The following is a 27,189-nucleotide window of genomic DNA, read 5'->3' on the forward strand; positions in this document are numbered from 1 at the left end:
TAATCAAAGTGGATTGCTAATGTCGTTTCCCCTGGCACCACTATCTGTCTCTTTTGCAAAGCACAGAAACGACATGCGTAATTGTAGTTTATAAAACACGTGTACCAATGCGGTCTACAGCTTCTGTTGAGTTCAAGAGGGTCGGTTTATATAATCTCCTCTGGCACAGAGTCAAGAACAGCCTCGCTTTCCTCCTGCTACCTCTCTACCCATAAGTGTGAACCCATCACTCTGCTAACACTCAGGAAGGGAATTACACAAAACAGAGCAGGAGCTCCCTGACCTGAACATGCATCTGAGCTCTAGCCCTAGAGCTTCTGACTCAGTAGAACTGGGATGGGGCCTAAATATTTGCATTTTTAAAAGAAGCGTAAAAGTGATGCTAATGCTGCTGGTTCAAGGACCACATTTTAAGAAATATCGATAAAGGTGGAGAATTCAACTACAGTTCAGAAGACTTGAGTTCTTGCCCCAGCTTGACTTTTACAATCTAGCAAAATGGATAAAACACACAGGACTTCAGTTCTCTTCATCTATACAATGAGTGGTTAGATTGGCTTTGTAATTTAAAATTAAACAGGGTTTGATTCAGATTCACTACATAAAGTTCCAAAGAAGGAATAATATCTCCTTTCATTTCTTCACTTTCTCTTCTGTCCCTAGATAATCCTATCTATGTTCCTGATTTAACTTTCTGCAAAGCTTCTAATGTTTACATCTCCAGCCCTGAAACTCTCACCTGAATGCTAGTCTTATATACATACCCACCTGCCTAATTGACATCTCCACTTAAATGTATCTGAGGCAACTCAGACTCAACAAGGACCAAACTGAATGTTCTATCTTGTCTTTCAAACCCGATACACATTCAGTTTCCTCCATCCCAGTGAATGACACCATCCAGTTAAGCAAGCCAAAGGTCTGGATTTTTTCCTCACTCTTCCTCACCGTCCTTCAACTACCATATTAAACCTGTCACCTGGTCCCACTGATTTAACCTTCTCAATATCTCTACAGTTTTTCATTATGCCCATTATTATCCTAGTGCAAGCTCCCATCTTCTCTCATTGGGATTAACAAAATAACCTCCTACCACCAGACTGTTCTGCCTACAACCAGTGTGATATTTAATAAATATAAATCTAGCCTTGGCACCGTTCTCCTTCAAAAGGTTCACATTAATTTCAGCCTTAAAATGGCGTGCAAGGCCTTGCGTAGTCTGTCCTTTGCTATGTTGGCAGTATTTTTTACTATCCCTCTCATCTTCTCATTCTCTGTACTCCAGCTACACTAACTTTTTTTAGATTTTTCTAACTACAGTGATGTAATCTCTTTTGCCTTTGCGTGTACTATTCTGCTTGTCAGGGCATCTGCTCACTGTCTCCACCCACTCCACACACTCACATTTTCCTGCTCGGCTTACCCATCTTAATCAGTTGTGACTTGCTCGGGAAGGCTTCCCTGGTCACCCCTTCCACAAATTGAGTTAAGTCTTCTTTCTACATGCTCTCCTAGTGCCCTTTATTCTCCTCTGCTCGTCCTTAATTCAGTTTGTAATTACATGTTATTTGTATGAGAATTTGATTATTATCTGTGTCACCCACTAGATATTGGGCATTCTTTGCTTACCACCGAATCCATAGAACCACAGTAACAGTACACAACAAATATTCAAGATAAATTTATTGAATTGATGAATGAAAATTTGTACCTTAACATGTTCCTGACATGTATCCACAAAAGAGCTCCCCTTTGGGGTCTATCTATTAGAACTTTGGACCTACGTAAACTTAACCCTACTTTCACTCAGGTTTAAACAGTAGAAAGTGATTGGGTCTCTTTTGCATGTGACTTTTCCAAGGGCTAACCCTCTCTTCGGAATGAGTCAATACAGCAGAGCTATTGAAAGCAGACTCTACCTTTGGACAACCTTGGTCCAAATCATGGTTCTGTCATTTCTTACCTGTGTGATTTAGAATAAATTAATGTTTTAAAGCTTTGATTTCCTCTTTCCTTAAACTGGAGATGCTAATAAAGCCGACTTCATAGAGGTATTGTGATGAGTAAATAAGCGTAATTTGCTGTAAGTACCTTGCAGATTGCCTATTGTATGCTAACTGATCAATAAATGGAAGCTAATAACTTTATTATATTAGATATTTCCAGCATTGAGTATACTATCAGGCATGTGGTAGAAACTCAAAAGTTTTGTTAAATTGAGTAGATTCTATGTATGGTATCTATGTAGCATTATACTCCATATTTAAGTGTCTCTAAGTATTTTTTAAGTATCTCACAAAAGACAGATGTTTAATTCATTACATACGTGAATTGTTTTAGGCAGAAAATAAAAAAAATTCAAGCATTGAAATCAATAGTGTACCTTACCTTAGGATTATACCGTAAAATTTCTACCAATCGAGAATGAAGTGTACAGTCTATTTCCTTTATAATTCTTTTATTGCAACAAATATTTATTGAACATTTACTACTTCTAATCTTTGACAGACATAAAGATGAATAAACCATGCCACGATTTTAAAGGAACTCACTATATCATAAGAAAGTGGATTTACATGGACATCACTCACTGTAAGATAAAGTGGTAAATTTAGGCTGGCCTGTGAAACAAAGGATTATAGGTATATTTAAGAGGTGGAATTTATTTTACTTGGAGGATTTCAGTTACTTGTATATTCTTTGTCTAACCTTTCACGTTTCTCTTTCTTCAGAAACAGAGTACCTTTTTCCTGACACATTCATTTCCCCCTATGGAGTTAGAGCAGTTGTTTTCAAAGTGTAGGTCCCAGATCAGCATCACATGGGAATTGTTGTTAGGAACGCCCATTCTTGAGCCTCACAACAGACCTACTGAAACAGAAATTCTTGGAGAGTGGAGCCCAGCAATCTGTGAACAAGCCCTGTAGGCAATTCTAACGCACACTCAAGTTAAAGAACCACGGGAATAAAGGTTCATCCTGTAACAAGACAGGTTTTTTTCATTAGCATCAACATTAGCATCAATTTTGATCATTTACATATATATAATATATATATACACACACACACACACACACACACATGCTCACAAAACCATTCACCTTACTAGGTTTTGATATTCCTCTTCCTGTATTCATGTGGTGTGCATGTACGCAAGATGAATTCACGTTTACCTGAAACAAGGTAAGACTACACATGTCTCATTTGGGGGCCAAAAGCTGTAATCTTACTCAAGGTCAAAGCATCTTCACTGCTTTTCAAAAGTAGAATTCTGATGTAGGCGCTCTTTTTTTTCTTTTTGTGTTTTAGAAAACAGATTAAGGGGTGAAATCTGGCTAAACTTAGTGTCAGGACATTTACTTAGATAAAATTAATTTATCTTGTAATGTTCAATGTGAGAAGAAAAGTCCTTATGAGTAGTGTATTCCTTAAATAACAACAATTTAAAAACTACCACTGAAGTCTGTCAGAGTAGTTTTGCCTCATTTGTCTAGATAAAAGCAAAATAGTTCACATTAGGGATTGCAGTTTATTTATTCAGAAACATTTAGAAAGGAATGTATCAGTTCTGTTGCAGGCACTGTGCTAATGACTGGGAACTGGAAATGATCTCAAAGAATTTCACAGATGGGGTGGGCAGGGGGCACAGATAGATATATTTCGTGCTTCAGATACTATTTAGACTGTGGCCAGCATTTCTCTAAATGCAATCCAGAAAACACCTTTCAGAATCATCTGGGCAGCTTGATAAAAGCTGTAGACTCCTACCCTTCATCCCAAACCTATTGAGTCAGTGTCTGTGTGTGAAGACCTAGATTCTGACTGGTAATTATAGCAAGGTCTTAGCAGCAACTCTAGACCAGTATACTCACATCAGAATCATCTGGAGGGTTTGTTATACCACAGATTGCTAGGCTAGCCTTCAGAGTTGCTGGTCCAGTAAGTTTGGTGCAGGTCCAGAATTTGCATTTCCAGCAAGTTACCAGGTGACACCGATGCTGCTGGCCTTGATTGTGCTTTGAAAACCACTGCTTTAGCCACACTATAGGAAACCATATAAGGCTTTTATACTGGCCAATGACTTAAATAGGCCTGAATTTTAGAAAGCCGTCTTCTGCAGCTTGGCCTGTACATTCGAAGAAAACAGAACCAAGACAAGAAAGCTACTTAGGAGCTAGTTAAAAATCATCCTGACTTGCCAAGGAAGGACGCTCAAGATCTAGGTCACAGAGCAAATACAAAGCACCAGGACTTTGTCCCTAGTTCACCATTAAATCAACTTATTTTCTCTTACCCTGTCATATTCACATTTACTCCTTACTTTGTAGTGGTTGGACAAAAATCAAATAAATCTGAGAATTCTAAAATGCACACCCTTGTTTATTTTCTAACTCAAATATGCCACTGTTGTCTATGTTCTGTCAAGGTCTCAACACATCTTTGTCTCCTGTTTGCTTTTCTTTTTGGCATATAGTGAGTGTATACACACACACACACACACACACACACACACTTTTTTTTTTTTACTCTTTCCAATACCCGTCTACTCTTCACAGATACACTCCTGCATTCTGAATAAAACTGAATGTATATATGCACCCATATTTTGAAAACCTTATTTGAAAATAAAGCTTTCGGAGCGAACATTATTTAGCTGCTTAGTCAAGTCTTTTACTGAGGCACCTTTTGTCATCCCCTAACTTCCTGTCAGCAGTCCACAGGCAGCAGGAATAACATGGGAGAAGAGAGCAAGAGGCTTATTTCAGGAGGTCAGGGGCCAGCGCCACCACCTGCAGGTGGAGACGTCAGAAGCAGGAAGGAGCCCACCAGCTGCAGGGAGAACTCCCCACAGAGCCTAACCAAGATGAAGGGGCTCTTAAATTCCAGCCCTCCCTTTCAGTGTTTGTGCTATAAATGTGAATATTCAGGTCTGCTCTGATTAAGAACTAGCAGATAAAATGCCTCTTTGTGACTGCCACACTTCCTTAGCGTATTCATTTTTTGTCTTTCGATCTGAAGTTATTATTTTCAAATGCATTGCACATATCTACCATGGATACTATTGCAATTGGATAAGCCACAAACATTTTGTATCTATACTTGACAAAGAGAAGTCACTGCCCAAGCCACACAGAGTTCTGCACAAATCAGTAACTTCTAACCAACATTTGCACTTCCAGGCTTGTTCTCTTTTTATTTCAGTTGATGCATTTGTGTTATTTAATTCAAACTCCAATATTAATAATGCCCCAGTCAGATTGCAATTGGGATTTGAGCAGCCAGAATTTCAGAAATTTGGTTTGGTCTGTAATTGTGACAGGTCAGTAAATCAGAGAAGCAAGGGTTTGGTTGCTATTACAATACATTGCTTACCTATCAATTTAGTTATCAGCCAAGGTGGTTGTTATCATCCAAAGTGGCTCATTAACCACCTTGGAGACTCAGTATACAATTCCAGGTAACTCTGGAAATTGTAAATATTTCCAACTGAATTTGTATGAGTTTGGTAAGGTTAAGTGGAAACAAGCGGCTTAGGGTCTCGATTATAGATGAAGTTAGGAGTGGAAGAAGTAACAAAACCCCAGACAAATTCATTACAAATGTTTTCCCTTCAAGTTTATGCTCACAAATGTGTTGAGACTCTTCTGGATCCAGAAAACACCTTTCAGCATCATCTGGGTAGCTTGATAAAAGCCGTAGACTCCTACCCTTCATCCCAAACCTACTGAATCAGTGTCAGTGTGTGAAGACCTATATTCTGACTGGTAGTTATACCAAAGTCTTAGAAGCAACTCTAGGCCAGTAGTGCTCACATCAGAATCACCTGGAGGGTTTGTTATACCACAGATTGCTAGGCTAGCCTTCAGAGTTGCTGGTCCAGTAAGTTTGGTGCAGGTCCAGAATTTGCATTTCTAGCAAGTTACCAGGCGATGCTGATGCTGCTGGCCTTGATCATGCTTTGTAAACCACTGCTTTAGCTATGCTATAGGAAGCCATATAACATGGACAAGGCAAATGAGAAGGTTCGAATTCTTCTGAATCCCAACACATTTGTGAGCATAAAGTAGAAGGGAAAATGATTCTTCTGAATCCCAACACATTTAAGGGTAAACATTTTCCTTCTGAAAATTTAATGTCTGATTCTCATTCATTCATTCATTCATCAAAAGTTATCAACTATCAACTATAGGTAGGAACTGTGCAATGTGCTGGTGATAAAGAGATGAAAGACACAGCCCCTCCCTTCAACCAGCTCCTAGGTGAGGTGGCGAGTCAGCTGTGTAATCAAGTAATTGCAAGACTGTGCTCTGAAAAAGGTGACCACAGGGTGTGATGGCTGCCCAGGGCTGTGGAATCAGTCCAAAAATGAAGAATGAAAGCAGGGAAGGGTAATTCAGAAAGAAGAAACAGTTTCCATAAAGACCTATAGATAAACATGAATCAGACGTGGTTAAGACAAAGCTAAGTTTCTAGAGGCTAAGGACCTTCTCAGCTGTATGTTTGCAGTGCTTGGTATGGGGTTTTGTGCATATACCTGGAAGACAGAAAGGGCCACATCACGGTGGACAAGGCAAATGAGAAGGAGCCAGTATCAGAAGATGAGGGTACACTGGAGATGCTAGTTATATATGGGCATTGTGTTCATCTCAGGAGTTACTGAGTAATGGGACCTTGACTCAAGTGAATCTCAACTCTGTTTTTGCCTAATCTTGCTTTTAGGACTAGGATTAGCATACAACAGCACTAGGAGCCTAGTTATACGAAAGGCTGCATTGTGGACCTGATACAGTTCAATATACATACTGTCACCTTGCGAATAGGGTTACCTTAGTCCTAAAGACTACCAATCCTCTATGCTCTAATCCTTTTTGTATTTTTTTTAAATGGAGTCTCACTCTGTCATCCAGGCCGAAGTGCCGTGGGATGATCTAAGCTCACTGAAACCTCCGCATCCCAGGTTCAGGTGATTCTCATGCCGCAGCCTCCCAAGTAGCTGGGATTACAGGCACTCTGGTGCCACCATGCCCTGCTGAGTTTTGTATTTTTAGTAGATACAGGGTTTCACCATGCTGCCCAGACTGGTCTCAGACTCCTGACCTCAGGTGATCTGCCCGCTTCCCTTTGGCTTTTAACACTATAGAGCAAGGGTCCCCAGCCCCAGGGCCATAGACCAGTACAGGTCAGTGACCTGTTAGGAACTGGGGGCCCACATCAGGAGGTAAGCTGCAGGGTAGCCAGCATTGCCACTTGAGCTCCACCTTCTATCAGATCAGCAGCGGTATTAGATTCTCATAGGATCACGAACCCTATTGTGAACTGTTCACATGAGGGATCCAGGTTGTGCACTCCTTATGAGAATCTAATGCCTGAAGATCTGAGGTGGAACAGTTTTATCCCCAAACCATCGCCTCCCACGCACCTCTCCCCACAACCCCATCCGCCCCTCCCTGGTCCATTGAAAAATTGTCTTCCTCTAAACCAGTCTCTGGTGCCAAAAAGGTTGGGGATTGCTGCTATAGGGTGATGGTTTTCACATTTGATCCTGAATCAGAATTACCAGGTGACTCATTAAAATACTGATTGCTGTGCCCCACTTCTAGAAATTCTGATAAGGTAGCTTTGGGGTGAGACCTGAGAATTTACTTTTCTAATAAGTTCCAAGGTCATGCTGATATTGCTTTGATAAATAATTCTCTAGCCACATAGATGGGGAGAAGTTTCTTGGGTTTAGCCCACTGTTTACTGCGACCACCAAAATTGCTGGAGTTTAACCATGGTTCAGAGAGTTATGTTCTGTTCACTCTGTAGGCTGCTATTCCCTGTCACCTTTCGAACTATGATGGAGGGGAAGAGCTACCAGCTCAGGAGATTTCACTGTTTTCTCTACATAATTGAAAATCCAGAAACACAGGGTTTTGGGAAAGCTATAGAACAGATTATCAGTGATCAGTGTTTAATAAAGTAAAACACTAAACTTTACTGTGTAAAATAGGATACTTTATGATATAAATTTTGTCCCCTTCCCCCACCTCACAGGCCAATAAAATAAAGTGCTTCTTGTCCCTGGGTGTAATGTTAGTGGAAACCTTTGAATGTAGGAGAGGCACGGACGGGCTTGTAAGTTGCAGAAAACTGCTAGCCTAGGATTGAGAATTTCATGGATAATCCAAAAATAGACGATTTTACAGTTACAAGCTTTACATGAACTTGAGGTAAGAAAACACATGCCTTTATAGTCTTCTCAGTTGCCTCACATGCCCTCTGAGATTCTGTTCTGCCCAGCCTCTCTGGTTGTCACATCTCTAGGCATTAACAGAAAGTTCACATACTCTTTGTCTCTGACGATAATCCTTCTAGGTCCATATAGAAGATCCCTGTCCAAATCATCCCCCAAACAAACCTATTGGTTAAGTATTTTCTCTACTGAAGGCACTTTCTTAGATTCGAAGTGCCCTGTAGGCAGGCTTCCGCTCTGATTTGGGAGTGTACGAATTGAGATAAGGTTAAATCATAGCCTTGGAATTGGACCTAAAATTCACTCTTCTCCCATATGCATTCATGAACCTTCTGCTGGTTTTTAAAAGAAGCTACTTAATGTCAGCTTGAAGAGGTTGGAAGCGGTTAAAAACATGAGCATGGCAGTAAGATTTATGAAGGATCTGAGAAGATAATGATTTGATCAGGTGGTATTTTGCCAGCTAGCCACATTTGTGAAGACCTGAAAACTAGGGAGGCTTGTCCTTCTAAGAGGGGCCACTGCTGGGACCTGGACTCTGTGGAACCGTATTACTAGAATAAACAATAACATTTGCTTGTATCAAATGATCTTCTATTCTCATGTGTCTTTTGATGTATTTTTATTAATCGTATCACTGGGACCTCCTTGCAGAAAGATATCTCCATTCCCCCTTCTGATCACTCCCAACTAGGAGAGAGATCAAATGAAGAGGGCATGGACCATTTCTCCATGTGACAGCTCTCTGTGGTTGCCTTTTAACACTTCTAATGTCCTTTCTCTTAAGAATTCCCATTTCTTGTTTGGCGCTGGTGGTGTGATCAATAAAAATGTAATGGAGTGAGGCTTAGAAACATGAGGAAATTTATTCAAGCTATCCATTTATTGATGTGTCCATTTATGTTGTCAGGGAAGAAAAACTTTTCCACTCCCCTCTTAGGTTCATTACTTGGGGGGCTGCAAATTAACTGACAAAAGATAGATTGGCAACAGAAAAGACAAAGTTTACTCATAGAAGTATGTGGGAGCTCACAGAAAACGTAGCTCAATGAAGTTGTTAGAATTTGGGGCTTATTTACTATTTTAACAAGAGTTTTGAAAAGAAGAGTGTTAGAATTTCAAGCAACAAAGTTGTTGGGAAATATGAGAGAAACTAATGAAAGGTAATGTTTGTTTTAGTAAAGTCTGTTTATGTAATTTTCTTTTCCCAGAGACTACTTCTCATTTCTGGTGACAGGAGTCACTCTTTACCCCTGGTGCAAGAAACCTTCCTTAAAGGAGGATTTATAACAGCTGAATTATTTCAGAAATCTCAGAAACAGAAATTCAGTACAGGAAAAGCCCATTCCTGTATCTGTTGATCCTCAAATGGTTTTAGCTCAAAACCGTTTTTACATCACAATAGTATAATGTAGATCTCTTCAATGTGTTCATTTATTCAACAGATATTTGTCAAGCACATGATATATGCCAAGTACTTGGGATACAAGAATACAAAATTATGTCCCTAGTCTCCTAGAACTTACACTCTAGTAGCGAGCTAGAGAATAAATGATAACTATTTATTATATGCATACACATATGATTTCAGATAGTGATCCATATTGGAAATAAAGCTGGTTAAGGGAATAGAAAATGACATTGAAGGTAGACTTGGTTAGACTGGGTGGGTTGGCATGGTTTCTCTAGGGGGCAACATTTGAGCAGATATGAGAGCAGATATTCTCCAATTTGGGCAAAAACATTCCAGGCAGAGGAAACAACAAGGGCCAGGGCACTGAGTTCAAAAGATACTTGACCTGTCCTACAAATAGCAAGGATTCCAGTGCAAGAGAAGGTGGGGAAGGAAGGAAGTGCAAGCATAGGCAAGGGCAAGATCACACAGGGTTTTGCAGGCCATGATAAAAGAGTTTAACTCTTTCTATAATTTTGACAGGACATCATTGGAGAATTTAGAAAAAGAGAGTGAAGGTATCTGATCTGTTATCTTCGAAGAGTTCATTCTTCATTGCTGAATAGAGATTAGATTGAAATGGAAACAATAGTGATACAGGGAGATAACACTGGAAGCCACGTTACTAGTCCACATCAGAGGTGGTTCAGACCAGCGTGGAGTGGTGGGGTCAGTTAGAGAGCCTCTATGTAGGATACATTTCAAAGGCAAAGCTGACAGGATTTGCTGTGATGAATTAGATATGAAGTATGAGATTAACAGAGAATTATTTCTAAGTTCTTTGCTGGGGAAAAGTGGAGGAGGAAAAACTTAGGGTACAAGGAGTGATGAAATCAAGAGTCTTTCTTATTATCAGAGTCTCGTTAGATATCCAAGTGGAAATGCTGGAAACAAAGTTGGGTAGATGAGTCTGAAGCTGAAGACAGATACTGTGACTGGGATAATAATGTAAGAGTTGGCCGGACACAGGGGCTCACTCCTATAATCCCAGCACTTTGGGAGGCCAGGATAGGAGGATTACTTGAACCCAGGACTTCAAGACCAGCCTGGGGAACATAGTGAGACCTCACTTCTACACACACACACACACACAAAATAATCGGGTGTGGTGGCACATGCCTGTAGTCCCAGCTACTCAGGAGGCTGAGGGAGAAGGATCACTTGAGCCTGGGAAGTCAAGGCTGCAGTGAGCCATGATCACACCGCTGCACTCCAGCCTGCGCAACAGAGTGAGACCCTGTCTCAAAATAAATAAATAAGTAATATGGCAGTCATTGGCTCTTAGATGGTTTTTAAAGACATGGGACTGGATGAGGTCTTCTAGGAGGAGAGTTTGGGAAAAGAGCCTGAGAATTGACTGCACCTTTCAAAACAGGAGGAAGAAAAAAAATTACTCAAAGGAGGCTAAAAATCAACATCTGTGATTTATAAAGAAAACCAGGCAAGTGTGATGAAGAAAGTTCTTCATGATAGAATCAAAAACAGTGTCAAATGTTGAAAATACAATTAGACAAACACAAAAGAAAAGACCATTGGGTTTTGCAATATGGAGCTCATAGTTGACCTTGATAAAAGACATTTTCACTGGAAGCATGCATCAAAAAACTATTTGTGGTAGGTTTAAATATAGTAGGAGGTGAGGATACAAAGACAGTGACTAACTGTACAGATACTGCTGCTCATGCACTAATTAAAAGACATTTGTTGAGTATCTGCTATGTTGTATGCATTGCTAAATAGTAACAGCTAGGTTTAGTCAGGAAGAACAACATCAAAATTGTTATAGTATCCCAAGATAGGTACAGTAAAATATGTGAAAGAATCAGAGTAGTCTCTTCTCCAACAGAGTGTAAGACCCAGCTACATGGAGAAGGTGGTAGATGAGCTCATCTGGGAGGCTGAGTAGAAGCTTGTCAGTATAGAGGGAGAACATCAGAAGTGTGGACAACAGCTTGAATAACCATGAAAGGACAAAAGAGGATGGTCTGCCCTGGAAATATTAAGAAGTCTCATATGATAAGACACAAGATACTAGGGGAAAAGCATAAGGTAGATTGAGTCAGTGAGGTCAAAGAGAAGCTAGCTGGAGGAACCGGCAATCATAAGATGAGTAAAAATATATGTTCAGAGATTCTTTTTAGAAGGACTGCATAGGATGGATAAGGGGAGAGAGAGAATTGGGGCACAGAGACAAATTGGAAAGGTCAAATAATAACCAGAGACATGAAAAACCCATAGAAATCTGATGTAGATTATGTGGTTCCCAAGGTTGAACAATTAAGTACACTTTCAATTGTTATGTCCATGATATTAACATGTTTTGTAACTGCAATCAGTGCTGAAGCTAGAGATAAATACAAACAATTTAATTCTTATTCTGTGAGAAAATGTTGTAGCTGAAAGTTAAACATGTTTCTTAGCTAGATAAAAATGTTATGTGATCTGGATTACTTTCTGTTACAATTTAGCAACAAAATATTGACATTGAGCCTTGCATAATCAAAAAAGTAATCTCCAATAACCACATTCTCAGAAAAAAAAGATATTAGAAACAATGATAAATTATAGTAATAATTTAATTCAATATTCTATTATTTTATTTGGATTTAGTAAAGGAAGAAATGTTGTAAAATGTATATATATATATATATATATATATATATATCCCGGTAATAATGTAATTTGTGTCTGATGTCTGAGAGGTAGGAATGAGGGCATGAGGTCAAAGTTTGATAATGAACTTCAAAGCTCTAACTATGATCAGGAAATTAAAATTGGACAATAAATTCCTAGAATTATCAGGAGTTGCTTGTGAAATCGAGAAAGGAAAGGATATACACAAAAATACAGAACAGCCAATGCTCTCAAAGGAGTCTAACTTTTATAATAGTCTTCGTGTTAGAGCTGAACTCTTCTGGTTTAGGACACTCTGTTGCCTGGAAATAGGGCATGGAAAAAGTCATCAAAGTCATGTCATCTTTCATTCTTCCCATGAACAAAATCGAGGCCCTGAAAAGTCACCTTGTGTTTGCTGTATTGTATTGCATCTAAGATGCACATTTTAAATTGATACGTAATAATTGTACATATTTATGGGATACATGTGATATTTTGATACATGCATACCATGTGTAATTATCAGATAAGGATATTTCTGTATCCACCACCTCAAACATTTACCATTGCTTTGTGTTGGGAACGTTTCACACATTTTATTATAGCTATTTTGAAATATAAAATAGATTGTCATTAACTATAGTCACTCTACTGGATGCGCATTGTTTTTAATATTTCTGAAAACAGATATGTCTCATAGCTGATGGTGTCACAGCTGTGCATTAGTTATTATTGCCTGTGCAGGTGCAAATGTTAGCTGTTCACATTGTTGTCAATTAATTTAATAGTTAAATTTATTTATATGCATTTATTATAGTAATAAACATAATATTTAGATAGTTGAGCTCCAGTTTTGACTCTGCTGTTAACTAGCTGGGTTACTTTAATTTACTTAAATAATTTGGCCTTCAAGTTCCTGATAAGTAAAATTACAACATGAGTTTCTCCTGCTATAACGGCCTGAGAAATCGCTGAAACACATGAATTCAGATGTTGATGCTATTTAATAGCAGGATTCCAGATATCTACTTGCCATTATGGGAGGGAGAGAGGAGGTTGACTGGAGGCTGTGATTTCCCTAGGAGGTTGTTAAAATTGGCCAGCTGAGGAAAGCTGAGACAGACCATAAATATGAAGCATGATACCTAGCCCTCAATGTTGAAAGAAAATCAAATCTCATCTTTGTGGTCTAAATATCAGTATCATACAATCCTCTGTGTAGACATATCTTCTGCCCTATTGTTTTCTTTTTTCTTTTTTTTTTTAAATTACACAACAGGTTTAATATAGTATTCCCAAATTAAAGTAAGATGGTATTAGAATTTAGTAGTATTTAAATATTGAATTATTTTTATTATACTTTAAGTTCTAGGGTACATGTGCACAACGTGCAGGTTTGTTACCTATGTATACTTGTGCCATGTTGGTGTGCTGCACCCATTAACTAAAATCAATTCAAGATGGATTAGAGACTTAAATGTTAGACCTAATGCCCTATTGTTTTCTTTGTAAAAGCTAAAGCCCAGGTGTGATCACATCCCTCCCTTATTTACAAATTTCTGATGATGATGATTCTTCTAATATCTACATTCCTTACCATTACCATGATGTCCAAAATCTATTAAAATCTATTCGTCTCCAACTGCCGTGTTGTGGTCACTCTATGCACCCTCTAAACCCACCATATTACCTTCCTGCTGCTGCTAGAATACAGTTGGCCCTCTACCTCGTTGTGTCTTTGCATTGCCTGTTTAATTGCCTTTCCATTATCTAAATCACTCTTTCCCTGGGCCAGCAACATCAGCACCATCTGGGAATTCATTACAAATATAGATCCTCAGGCCTCATCTCAGACCTGCTTGATCAGAAACATTGGAGAGTGGAGATGAGCAGCCTGTATTTTAATCAGTCCTCTAGGTGATTCGATGCACACTAAAGTTTGAGAACCACTGGTCTAGAGCATTCTTTTATAACTCTCTTCTAACAATTATTAGATTGAATTACAGGGACAGGATCTCCTTGAAAGCCAAGAACATTTCTTTGTCATCTTTCTAACTTCAGGGCATAGTACACTATTTGGCCCATAATTAAAGCTTGATAAATGCTTTCCGTGCTAATAAATAAGCTAATCAAATATATTGTCCATGCCCTTGAGGTATCTGAAATTTGTTTGCAGGATGTAATATATAACTATAGAATAACAAGAGAATAATTTATTGCCATAGATAATAGAACAGTATCCTCTGTATAATAAATTCTAGCCTCTGCTCAATGGGCAAAAATTGGTCTGGGGTTTCAGATTTTAAAAAGATTACTGGCAATTAAATCACTTGGAGAAACACTTGCTGCAGAGATGGGACTTGAAAAATCATAATAAACTGTTGTGAAGAGGTCGGAGCTGATGAAATCACAGGGATTGTGTGAATTATGGAAAGTAGTTGACATTGAATTCCAGACTGCACAGTTGGGACTTGATATGATAACCAAAAAGAAAGAATGTCTGAGGTGGTAGCAAGCTCTGAATTTAGACAATCTAGGCTTATCCTAAGGAGAATATAGATACAGATAACTGAAGTTTGATTAAATGGAACCTGGTGTATCACAAATAGTAAAAAGTTACAGTTAATCTATGCAGCTATCAGCTAGCCACATAATGCTTTTGGGCAAATACATTATAAACCGAAAGAAAGGCATGGCTTATCTCTGTAACAAAGTGGCTCATTGTTCTTTATTCTACTGTTATCCTTATGAAAAATATTTTAGAAATATTAATTGTTATGCTATACCCAACCTCAAGAAGGTATAGCTCTTATAAAAAATTGTTTAAGAAAACAGGCCTATTTCTCTTTGGGAGAAGCCAGGGAGAAAAGAAAAGATTGGAACATGTGTTTCTGCCCAGATAGGAATAAAACATAGGGTAAATTTCTCTTTTAAAACTGTATTTTTTCCATCCCTCTGTATATATACATATCCTAAGATTGTTATAAAATGCTACATGTGCATGTGAAAATGGAACCTTATTGGGCTGTTTGATAGACCTTTAAAATATATTTGTTGGTTTGGGGTATATACTAGCTATACAATATAATCAGCATTATTTCTTATATAAACAAGGGATAAACTATTTCACAGTCCAGACATTTATTTGGTCACTGTTTGTAGGATGTCTATTTTATTTACTTCTGAATTTGTATTCGAGAGATCTGCCTTCAATTTTGGATACTTCCACTGTAATAATCTAGGAGATGCTCACTTTCTTTTTCAGCATCTGACACAGTACCATCTGCCTCCTCTTTTCTTGCCACAAGTAATAGCAATTTTATAAAGGAGGATCACATTACAGAATTATAGGTGGTAAAATTTCTACCACTAGATTTACCCAAGAACCTGAAACACATTTTGTCAAAAGGAAATAGAATGTCCTTCTTGTGACTACATTGGAATTTTGCTTGCAGCATTATGCTTCCCCCGCCCTCCCGCCCACCCCGCAGTGTAGCTAGCCATGTGGAACTGAAGCCATTAGCCAACTCCTCATCAGATAAATGCTATTACCTGGGAAAAGAGGCAGAAAATACACTCTCTTCTCCAGTTAGAGTCTAAAGAAAGAGAACAATATGGGTACTTGTGTTTACCACAAATTGGTAGATCTCCTTTATTTTAAATTCTAAAACCAAATAACTTGTCTATATGACTTCAACATTGACTATCACACACTGTTGCGTGATAACAGAATGAAAACTGCCTCTATTGGATTTAAGTAGGGAATATATGTCTCAGTCTTTTTTTAATGTGGAAACTAGTTGATTCCAGAATCAGCCTTAGCTCCAACTTTCTGCACTTTGAGTTTTTGTTTTCCACTTGTGTTGTCATAGGAAACTTCTATAGGATAAATCAATGAAGATTTAACTCTACAGCGTGTTGCAGAATTAAACATTTAAATTGGCAAAACCTTCGTGTGCAGTTTGTCTCCCCAGAAAATGTAAAAATGAACTGAAGGCAGCACTTAATAGGTAAACCCCAGCCAATCAAGGAAGAGCAAATGAAATTTGATTGGCAAAATCAAATTGAAAATGTATAATGCTGAATCTCAGAATAAAGGATGATGCATAGAAACTAAGCTGTAATATTATAAAAGTCATAGCCATTGAAACATAATTACTGTGGTTGATTTTGTTTTCTTTACCTCATGGATATGAGTGGTTAGATTTTGATGTTGGTGTTATTTGACGTGTGTTTGTTAAGAAGTTGTCTTAGCTCTCATTTAGGATAAAAAATATTTTAAGAAATGTTTAAGAGATTATGTTGGAGACGTTAGAAGCAAAATAATTATGCAGAGGGTAGTACTATCAAAATATAATAGAAAAATTACACTGCTCTTTTATAATTTCCTCCTTTTTGGTATTTAACGCAAAACTTTATGATTACACGCACCAAGCACTCCAAAAATGCTTAAAGGAAGATGAGAGGTAAATTCAAGAGAAGTAGTAGGCATTTCTGTGAGGACAGCAGACTGATCTCTTCATCTCTGTATTTTTTTTTTCAAATTTCTGTATCTGTACCATGTCTTTTCTAGGTCTAATACTCTGTGATTTGGTAATTTCCGCACTCACATTTTCTTTAATGAATTTTGTATGATATTACCTATTTTTATACCAGATATTACCTGGCTCTAATTTCTTTTTCACCCTAGGAAATAAAAGTACCAGATGAATTTCCCATTTTCCTAAGTTATTGATACAGGTCGCTGTTGGATATCCCCATGATTAACTTTCATGCAGCATATTCAATGACGGCTTAAAGAAGAAACCATGTATCAGAACCCTTTGTCTATATAGACTTTAGATACAGAGAAATACATATCACAGAATTATCCTGGGTGCATAGAGTCTCTAAATGCAAAAAAAAATAGTTGTATTGTAGCTGTTGATTCTTCTCAGATAGATTGAGTGTAGAGAGAGAGCATTCCAAAAACTGAGCAGAAAAACACAGTCTGAATCCAATACCATGAAATTTTAGCTAACAAGTAAATAACACTTTTTTTCAGAATATGCAAAAATACTGGTTTATTATGAAAAATTTATAGGCTTATCGATGAGCATAGAGAAAAAATTATAAATATCTTCTTTAATATCACTTTCCTCAGCAAACCACTTTTAACATTTTGATACATTTTCATGTTCAAACATTTCCTAATAGTCTTTTTTCCTGTCATATAAATATGAATTTTAAACATTCATGTTTATGAAAATGCAATAAGATACTGCTCTTTTGTAACAGTATTTCTGAACTTTACAACATGCAGTGTGTTCTAATATGCTCCTTGTGTTCTTAACTAATAAAAAATCCTCATGTTATTTAAAAAACCATCTTAAAAATAATTATCAATTAAGAGAAGAGGTTGGGGTAGAGAGTTTCAGACTATCAATATCAAAGTTATATTTTCTGTAAGTATTTTAATTTTTAAAAGTAGCTATAGGTATATGATTATAAAACCAATAGCAGAGAAAAAAATACCACATTTGAATATATTTTTCTTTGGTTCCATGAAAGTGGCCTTCTTTCTTTTTGTCAGTCCATCAGTATCATTAACTCATTTTTCTGTAAATGCCATCATTTTTTCATATGTCCTCAGGTAAATGTATTTTTCTCTTTTAAGCTAGTGTTTGTTCTTGTTCTAATTTTATGGCAATTTAACTAGTAACAATCCTGGTTCTATAAATACTGTTTCCTAATTAATCTATTGCATTCTATCCATGAGAATTTAGACGACTTTCTTTGTAAGAGAAATCCCTGTAGCACGAGATTTTTCTTTGCTCTTAAATTTCATTCTTTCACATTTTTAAATGACCTGATAGCATTTGTTGTATTTGTACTGATATTTTTTAACCAATCTTACCTTGTTGAACATGTAAGTTGTTTCCAATATTTGCAGTTATCAAAACGTGGATCCAACTTGATTAAAGCATTAAGAATCTAAAACAAAACAAAAAACAAAAAGAGGGCTGTCATCTTGCTTGTACCCCATGAGTTACTATATTCTTGTTTCTGGTCACAGTTCATCCTACATCATTTCAGTATACAAAATGCTTTCAAAGTTTGGGACAGGGGGTAGAGAATGTCAATTATTTCTCCAAGGCAGTCATATGAGCGTTGAGTATCATCTGGAATAGGTGTTACTTGTAAAGTTATGGGGCATCAAACCCAGTCAATATGTTTCTGGAATTGAAAAAGTCCCTGGATATTCTAATGGTACTGTTGTTCACTTTGTACCTACTGTTACCACTACTTTGATTTGTCAACACTGCCTGTAATGGTTAATTTTGTGCATCAACTTGACTGGGCTACAAGGTGCCCAGATATTTGGTCAAACATTATTCTGGGTGATTCTGTGCAAGTGTTATCAGATGAGATTAACATTTAAATTGGTAGACTGAGTAGAGTAGATTGCCCTTCCTAATGTGAGCAGACTTCATCTAATTAATTAAAGGCCTGAATAGAAACAGAAACACTGACCCTGCCCTGAGTAAAAGGAAATCATTCTGCCTGGCTGCCTTCAAACTGGGCCATGGGCTTTTTCTGCCTTCAGACCTTAACTGCAATATTAGCTCTTCTTCTATCTCAAGTCTGCTGTACTTCAGATTGGAACTACACTATCAGCTCTCTTGGGTCTTCAGCTTGCTTGTTCACCCTGTATACCTTAGGAGTTGTCAGCCTCCATATTGCATGAGCCAGTTTCTTACCTTACACACACACACACACACACACACACACACACAGATATATATATATATATATACACACACACACACACACACACATATGTCTCTGTGTATGTGTACATATTCTCTCATTCCTTTTGTTTCTCTAAGGAACCTTAATATACTCCTTATTACTCTTTCTGCTGCCTGAGAGATCTTCAAGGCCAAGAGCATAATCCTCCATCCTGGCTCTTTTTCCTAATGGTTAATGATCAACTCATAGCTATTTAGCTCAACTAAAAATAATTTGTTCATGAAACTTTACACTCCCATCTACTGAGGAACGTGGTACCTGTCTAAGATCAGACCAGGGGGTATTTAAACCAAGCAGTCACTGCCTCATCAAATCCATTCCTCTTTAACGCCATACAAATGTCCCCAGATGGAACTCACACCATAAAAATATTAGATCCCATTGACTTTCCTGCTTTCTCAAGGATCATTGCAGAACTTGAAAAAGACGGTTCCTCCCTTTGCCAAAGCAGGTCACCTTGGTGTAAAAGTACATGTAAGATTTAGCACAAAGGAAAATAAATCCGTTTGCCTGGTTCCTAAGAAACATTTCCCTCTGCCTCATGGTAATTTTACCTGCCAATTGATTGCATTACTCAAGTGGAGACTTCGAAGTGAAGTGTTGGAATAAGAAGAAATCCCCATAATTTTATTAAGTATGGTGAAAAATACAGATATGTAGAGAAATGACTGGGATTAGATGAAGCAAAACATGTTTCAAGATCCTGATACAAATTGCACTTCCTGAATCAAGGGAGGGAGCAGAACATTCCCCGCTGCATGGGAATGATAATAAATACCTGATAAAAATGCAGATATATCATAGACTACACAAGCCGAAGTGGATTCTTATGGTCCCCTACTCAGACAGTCTCTCCTTCAGATGAAGAAACTGAAGCACAGAAAGCTCATCCTAGTGTTTCGTATTGAAAAACCCATTCAAGTCTACTTTAATAACCTGTTACCAAAAATGAGGGAAATAATTTAACTTTAATGTTTCACTTTGCATTACCCTTTTCCCAACTATACTTCTATCCTCTTCTTGAGTTGAGCTCATTAATTACTCTGAAATTATGGTTATGGGTAGAGGTTAATTTTATACCTGTCCATCTTCTGGCATCTTATTTACACTAAAAATCATTTTTAAATGGCTTCATTTAAAAAAATATTATTACAGTTGACATTTTAAAAGACACATCATTTATGTACTATATAATATGCATTTTTATACTCTCCTTTATTAATTTTAGTATTTTCCAGGTAGACCAAACAAATGAACCAGAAATTCTTGGTTAGATCTATTAGACAGCATAAGTATGTTTTTCATCATTAAATTAAGATGAAAACACAATTTTACTTTGAAGTGTTTGACGTTTCCAGACTTTATAAAGTCAACATTTAATCACATCTGAAATTTGCAGGAAAAAATTTTGAAAGCCTTCAATTATTAACATTATTTCGGGAGAAAAAGCCACTTTGCCACAGAAGTTTCATTTTTCTCTCATGAATTAAGTCTGATACAAATTATTCATTATGGTGAAGTTTAAACATAATAGAATCTAGCTATTTCCACAAAAATACTATCCAATGAGTTTCCACTTTGACACCTAACTGACCTTGTAATTAATGTTGTACACTATCCTTTTATTATATGCTGGACTATAAAATATGACTTATTAGCAGTATAAAGACACAAAGTTCTGAAATGTAATTTATAGCCATGAAAAGAACTGAGCTTTGAGTGACAGTTAAATCTGAAGAGATCAGGTGATTATTATGAAGCATGAATAATAAAGCATGTTAAACCCAAGTTTTTGATTAAATCATTAATATGATTGTTTTAGAAGAAAGTCTACATCTATCATGTAGGCAATAAAATGTGTATAAGGGCAAACATTTGTACATGTGAAATAATTAAAATGAAAACTAGTTTTCCACATTCTTACAGTTTTTAAAATTTAAATCATTTAAAGTATCACAAATAGCTTTGTTAATTTTAAGCTATAAATTACGATTTCTGTTTAAGCTGTTAATATAAGCTTTGTAAGAGCAATTCTGTATACAAAATTTTCATTATTCAATAATCGCTACCATTTATTTAGTGCTTGTTGAGTGCAAAAGTACTTCACTGAGATCTTTGCATATGTTCTCTTAATGTTACAAATCTTACCTGAGGCATTTCTGTTTCTGCTGGAATATGGTCTCTCCGAATTGAAAAAGGGAGGCATTTTTGGTTGTTACGATGAAAGGTGGACACTACTGGCACTAACGTGTGTTGGTAAGCTACTAGACACTTCGTGATGCATGAACAGTGTTTCCTCATACCCTTGCACATTCAAATAGAGGAAAACCTTGTTTATAGTTAATTTCCCCTAGAATGTAAATCCATTTAACCTATAAACACAAAGCGTGTTTTGTGTGAGTATTTTTTATTGCAGCAGGGGGACAAGAGAGGAAATGCAGTTTTGATAGTTGCTAAATTTTTCAAGAATGCAGCGACAATTTCCAGAAGTTTCCTAGGAGCTCTTTTCCATAGCAGAAAACTAGGTCTTAATAGCCTTGCGACTCATGGTACTTGAGTGTTCCATACAACTCCCCTATATTCAGGGGACATTAGAAAAATTCTACATTATAGGGGATTCTAAACACAGGCGCGCAACTGTCTGGCATCTTCAATAGGTCTTCTGGTGTGGTCATGAAAACATTCACACGTTTCAAAGTATTTTAAAATAAAATAAATATTGTGTTATGAATTATTTTATTTCTTTTTTATATGATGGTTAGAGTACTGTGCGGACAAGTTTATGAGATCTGTTCATTTCAGGGCAGTAAATGAGGATGTTACTGAATGTTGGTTCTAAAAAGGTAGACATTGAGTATTAAAGAATTCAGAACAACTCTAAGCCCTATACACTTTTAGCATTAGAGAATACAGGCAAATCTGGCCTCCAGTCCTGGCAGCTTCTTCACTATGTATATGATGTCAGGTGGGTTGCTTTACCTCTCCAGTTTTTAACTTTTCTTTCTAAACTAGGGCTATTCATAGTGCTTTATGGGTTACTGTGAAGTAGCAAAGCACTTGACATAATTAGAGCAAATAAAATGCTGAATAAATATTGCTTATCAGAGGTACTATGTATTACCTCCCGAAATACATCAAAATATATTTTCCAATTCAAACAATATGTAGTACAAAAATCATGCGTAAATTAACAGACTTGCAGTAGCCCAATGGGAGAAGATAATCATTATTGATTTCTTCTTCCTTTTTGCTAAGCACTTCTCTGTCTTTGCCTCCTCAGTTGTTGTCCATCTGCCTCCCAAGTCCTGAACTCTGAGCAGGGTGCTGCCGTGGCCGGTTCTGTAGTCATTGCTGTCCAATGATGAAAACACAAAATACTGCAGCAGAACACTATGCCTGTCAACTCTGCCCCCTTGTTTCTGCTAAATGACACTCAATCCTATTCTTTTGTTCTAAAGGATATCCTAAACGAATAGCCATTGTGGCGGGGGGAAAGGTTATATAAGATTGTGCACTGTGTGAAAGTGATGCAACCAGATCGACCAAGTGAATTTCTCTTAACCATTTACTGGGATCTAGAAACAGGTCTCTCCACTTAGCAGTGTTTATGAATATAATAGGCCTTCCTTATACATACATCTGAAGCCAATCTGAGTCAGACACAGTCGTGGTCTGATAAATATTTTGAAAACTTGCATTTATTAAAGCAAACTGTTTTTTAATAGTGTGCCTTATTTTTTAAAGCAAAACATTTATAAACAGTAGTCATTAGAGGCACTTCAGTGTACGGAGTGATCAATTGTTAGACCTTTAGGAATCGATTGTTTTGTGGAGCTTCAGCTTATAATTGAAATGTCATCAGAAGGACTGCAAGACATAGCTTCAGGAGAGGCCATTCATGTGCTTTTGTTTTCAGCTAATTTATAGAGTCATCATGTGAAGAAAGATTGTTCTCTTAGTAAAAATCACTTAGTGGTTCGAATAACACTTGATATTTAATCTTTCTTTCTACTTTATATCCACATTTATTCAAGTGCTAACGAGTGTGGGGCAGCAATGAAGCACTTTATTCCGGCATTATAGTTCTCATATCTGCATATGATTATTTTTCATTTATCACTAGTATATATATAATGGTGACTTTTAAACTACACTGTACATTCACTGGGATAACGACTAGCTATTAATAATTTGAACACTATCTAGGAAGTTACTGGACATGTCCTACAAGATAAGCCTTATATGATATTGCCTCAAAACAACAGTGTTAACCAAGAAGAGTGCTACCAAGTTCAAAAGTAATCACAGGGATTAACCTAAATGCAGCTCGGTTGGGCTAAAAATAGTTTGACTAAATTATATGTTCCCTACATTTGAAATCGATTTCTACGAGGGGATACAATGTTTTTATAAATTCTCAGTGATAAGTCATGCGCTTAAGAACTCCAACTTTTTTCCGAAGACATTTGCATCTCTGATCAAAATAACAAGATTCAGTCTTAGTTATAAATTGGGGAATTTTCATCAAAATAAGGAGTTACTCGTTGCATGGGAAGACTAGTGCAACTTAAAGCCAATTTAATTTCAGTGAATCCACGATCAGCTCCATTGCCAATTGAGTGTTTTTCTTTTTCATCAGAAGATGGGTTCATCGTCATGTTTCATATCAATTGTTCTCAAACCATATTGCCCATTTAAATAAATATAGACAAAGTATGCATTGAAATTCTAAATTCATGTCATGTTATATTTCATAAATCGCCTATTGTCCTATTTATTACTTTAAAATATTATAGACGTAATATTTTTATTCTAAAGTATGTTATACAACCAAATTACTCATTTAAATATGTGACTTTTTAAATAAGTCATCTACTTATTTAAAAAGTGAATAAGTAAAGTCATTAAAATTTTCCAGTCTATCATTCATCCACCTGATCTTTGAATGAGTTAGGAACAATACAGGAAACTAATACAAACTTAATTTTTATAAAAATAAATCATCCTGTTATTTATTCAACACATTATGTGTCAGTAAAATCTTATACTTTGAAACAATTTGTCTCAGTCCATTTGCTGTTGCTTGTAACAGAATACCTGAAAATGGGTAAGTTATAAAGAAAAGGAGTTTACTTCTTACAGTTATGGAGGCTGAGAAGTCCAAGGTTGAGGGGCCACATCTGGTCAGAGCCTTATCCCATCCAAGTACTAACCAGGTCAAACCCTACTTAGCTTCCAAGATCAGAGAAGATTGGGCATGTTTAGGCTGGTATGACTGTAGACTTGTTAGAGCCTTTTTGCTCATGGGGACACAGAAGAACCCTGAGGCAGTGCAGGACATTACATGGCAAGAAGGCTGAGTATTCTAATGTGTTCATGTCTCTCTTCCTTTTCTTATAAAGTTTTGAATCGTATTCCCATGATAACCCATTAACCTATTAATTTATGAATGGATGAATCCATTCATAAGGGCAGAGCCCTCATGACCCAGTCACCTCTTAAAGGCACAATCTCCCAGTGCTGCCACGTTGGGGATTAAGTTTCCAACACATGAAATTTGGGGGCCACATTTAAACTATAGCAGAATTGTAATAAAATGTTATATAGGAGCAATGTTCTTTATTGATTATAATTGTTATATTGGTAAAGTGTTAATTCCTCTAATCAAGGGAATACATTTCAGCTTATTATAATAGTTTTCAATTTATAATTCAATATGAATAACATCTGGTAAAAGTTATTTTCAAGAAATGGGAAAATTAGAAATGTTTAGAAGAAAATAATAAATATTAGGTACAAACTGGATTCACAGTTCATGTGAAATTCTGGGAACCAATTGCAAGGGGAGAAAATAGTTACAATAGCAATGGTGAGGATGAGAATAAAAGCAGGTATCAACGTTAATTGAGGGTGTGTTATAGTTCTAATTGTGCTATGCCCACTACATGACTTTGCCCTGTATGAGGTTTCCAAGCTTCTTCATAGTAATCCTAAATTGAGCTGGAGAGAGGCTAGGGTAATTTACTCACGCTCATAGAGCCATAGAGTAGTACAACCTGTATTTGAATTCTGGCCTGTCTGACATCATTCTGTGGTCTTTTAACCACCACTGCGTCTCCATATTAAAACTCCAAATCTAGGTGAAAAGAAGAAAACTCAGAAAATGTTACACAACAAAACAGAATGTATATAGACACTTATACATAATATCACTAATATCTTTACTATAAAAAGACTCTGATATAAACATTTTACGTAATTCATGGAGAAGTGTTAATCACATTGTCTGTGATGAACTGTGCATGTATCTAATAAAATTCTGGCAACCAGACATCAACTTGTAGGCATAGATCTGGAACACTAAATATTTGCCTCAAGAAACTTAATAAAGACAAATGAATGAATAGGAACATAGAACTGAGTACAAGATAAAATCCTCCTAAAATAATTGATGTACTTGCTGCTGGGTTATTGTTCTAAGCAAAAGAAGCATGGCAAAGGGAGATGTGAAGCTAAAAACAGAATGCTTAGAAGGAGATGATAGCAGGAGGGAAGCAAAGATGGGTCCAAGCTCCCAAAAGGCAGGCATTGAACAAGCAGTACAGAAAGCTAAGCCTTTGAAGGATGCATGGGATGCAAGAAACTTTAGTCAGGAAAGAGGAGGAGAAGAAAAACCCTCCAGAGAAAAGGTGAATAATATTTTAATAGGCAAATTGACAGATAGCAAAAGATATATACCATGCTATGTTTTCTCATTGGAGCTGAAGACAAACTGGGGTTATTTATGCTTTGAAAATGCATAAATCTAAAGAACAATCATAAAGGAAGAAGTGATGAAAATACATGTTAATACAGAAAACATGGCTCCAAGGCTTTAAACTTCCTTGTGAGATAAATGCATTTACATTTGCTGTAGTAGCCAATATACATATATATAGGCTACTAGTATGTGTGTGTGTGTATATATATATATATATATGGGAAAATGTGTATATATGTGTATATATATATATATATATATATATATATATATATATGGGAAAATAATAGACAATGATTTTCTTTCTTTTCTCATCTACTTACGTGAGAAAAAAGTAGGCTATCTGAAAACTTTTCAGTTAAATGAGAAAGAAGGAAGTTAGGTAATCTTGTAGATAATATATACGTTCAAGGTAATGTAAGGCCCTTGTGTAGTTTTCAAAACTTATCTTTAATAGCAGTTTCTTCTGGGGATGGGGTAGTTAAAAGTTGAAGTGTTAGAAAGATGTTAATTTTTTTTCCTTTTTACTTCTCACTTTCAGGATGGAATTAACAAACAAATTTGATTACAAATAGATCTCAGAGAGAGGCAAATGCATTGAATCCAGAAGTAACATAAAATTAGATCATATTTAGTTATGCAAGAGGTCAGATGGTGATAAAACGAGGATAAACTGAAATTGTCTATTAGCCGGATTAGTTTATTTTATGCCAGTCCTAGGAAAAAGACACATCATGGTAGGATACATTCTTTTATTTGTATTTGTATTTTATTTTATTTTATTTTATGTTTTTTGAGACGGAGTCTCACTCTGTCGCCCAGGTTGGAGTGCAATGGCCGGATCTCAGCTCACTGCAAGCTCCGCCTCCCAGGTTCACGCCATTCTCCTGCCTCAGCCTCCCGAGTAGCTGGGACTACAGGCACCCTCCACCTCGCCTGGCTAGTTTGTTGTATTTTTTAGTAGAGACGGGGTTTCACCGTGTTAGCCAGGTTGGTCTCGATCTCCTGACCTCTTGATCCGCTCGTCTCGGCCTCTCAAAGTGCCGGGATTACAGGCTTGAGCCACCGTGCCTGGCCGGATACATTCTTAACATCAATTTATTCCTAAAAGCAATTTTCATAGGGCACACCGTAGGCCATAGATGTGCCTCACATCTATGAAAATTCTCTTTTTCAAACAAGGTAGTTTATGAAAACTGGACTATTAGCAAGACAGGATGGGCATGCCATCAGTGTAGTACCTGGTGTAAATCTAGAAATTTTAATCATTTGTGCTTTCATTTTATAATCAGTAAAATCCAAGGTAGAATAAACTTTTACTTTTTCTGTATA

At 36.9% G+C, this 27,189-nt stretch overlaps 1 protein-coding gene across 1 annotated transcript in view; it reads left to right on the forward strand.

Moving 5' to 3' along the window:
- The window catches only part of DMD (dystrophin), a 2,292,995-nt gene that overhangs the window by 1,257,144 nt on the left and 1,008,662 nt on the right, over positions 1-27,189 (forward strand). The window lies entirely within an intron of this gene.

Source organism: Piliocolobus tephrosceles, chromosome 12 (assembly GCF_002776525.5).
Source record: "Piliocolobus tephrosceles isolate RC106 chromosome 12, ASM277652v3, whole genome shotgun sequence".
NCBI lineage: Eukaryota > Metazoa > Chordata > Mammalia > Primates > Cercopithecidae > Piliocolobus > Piliocolobus tephrosceles.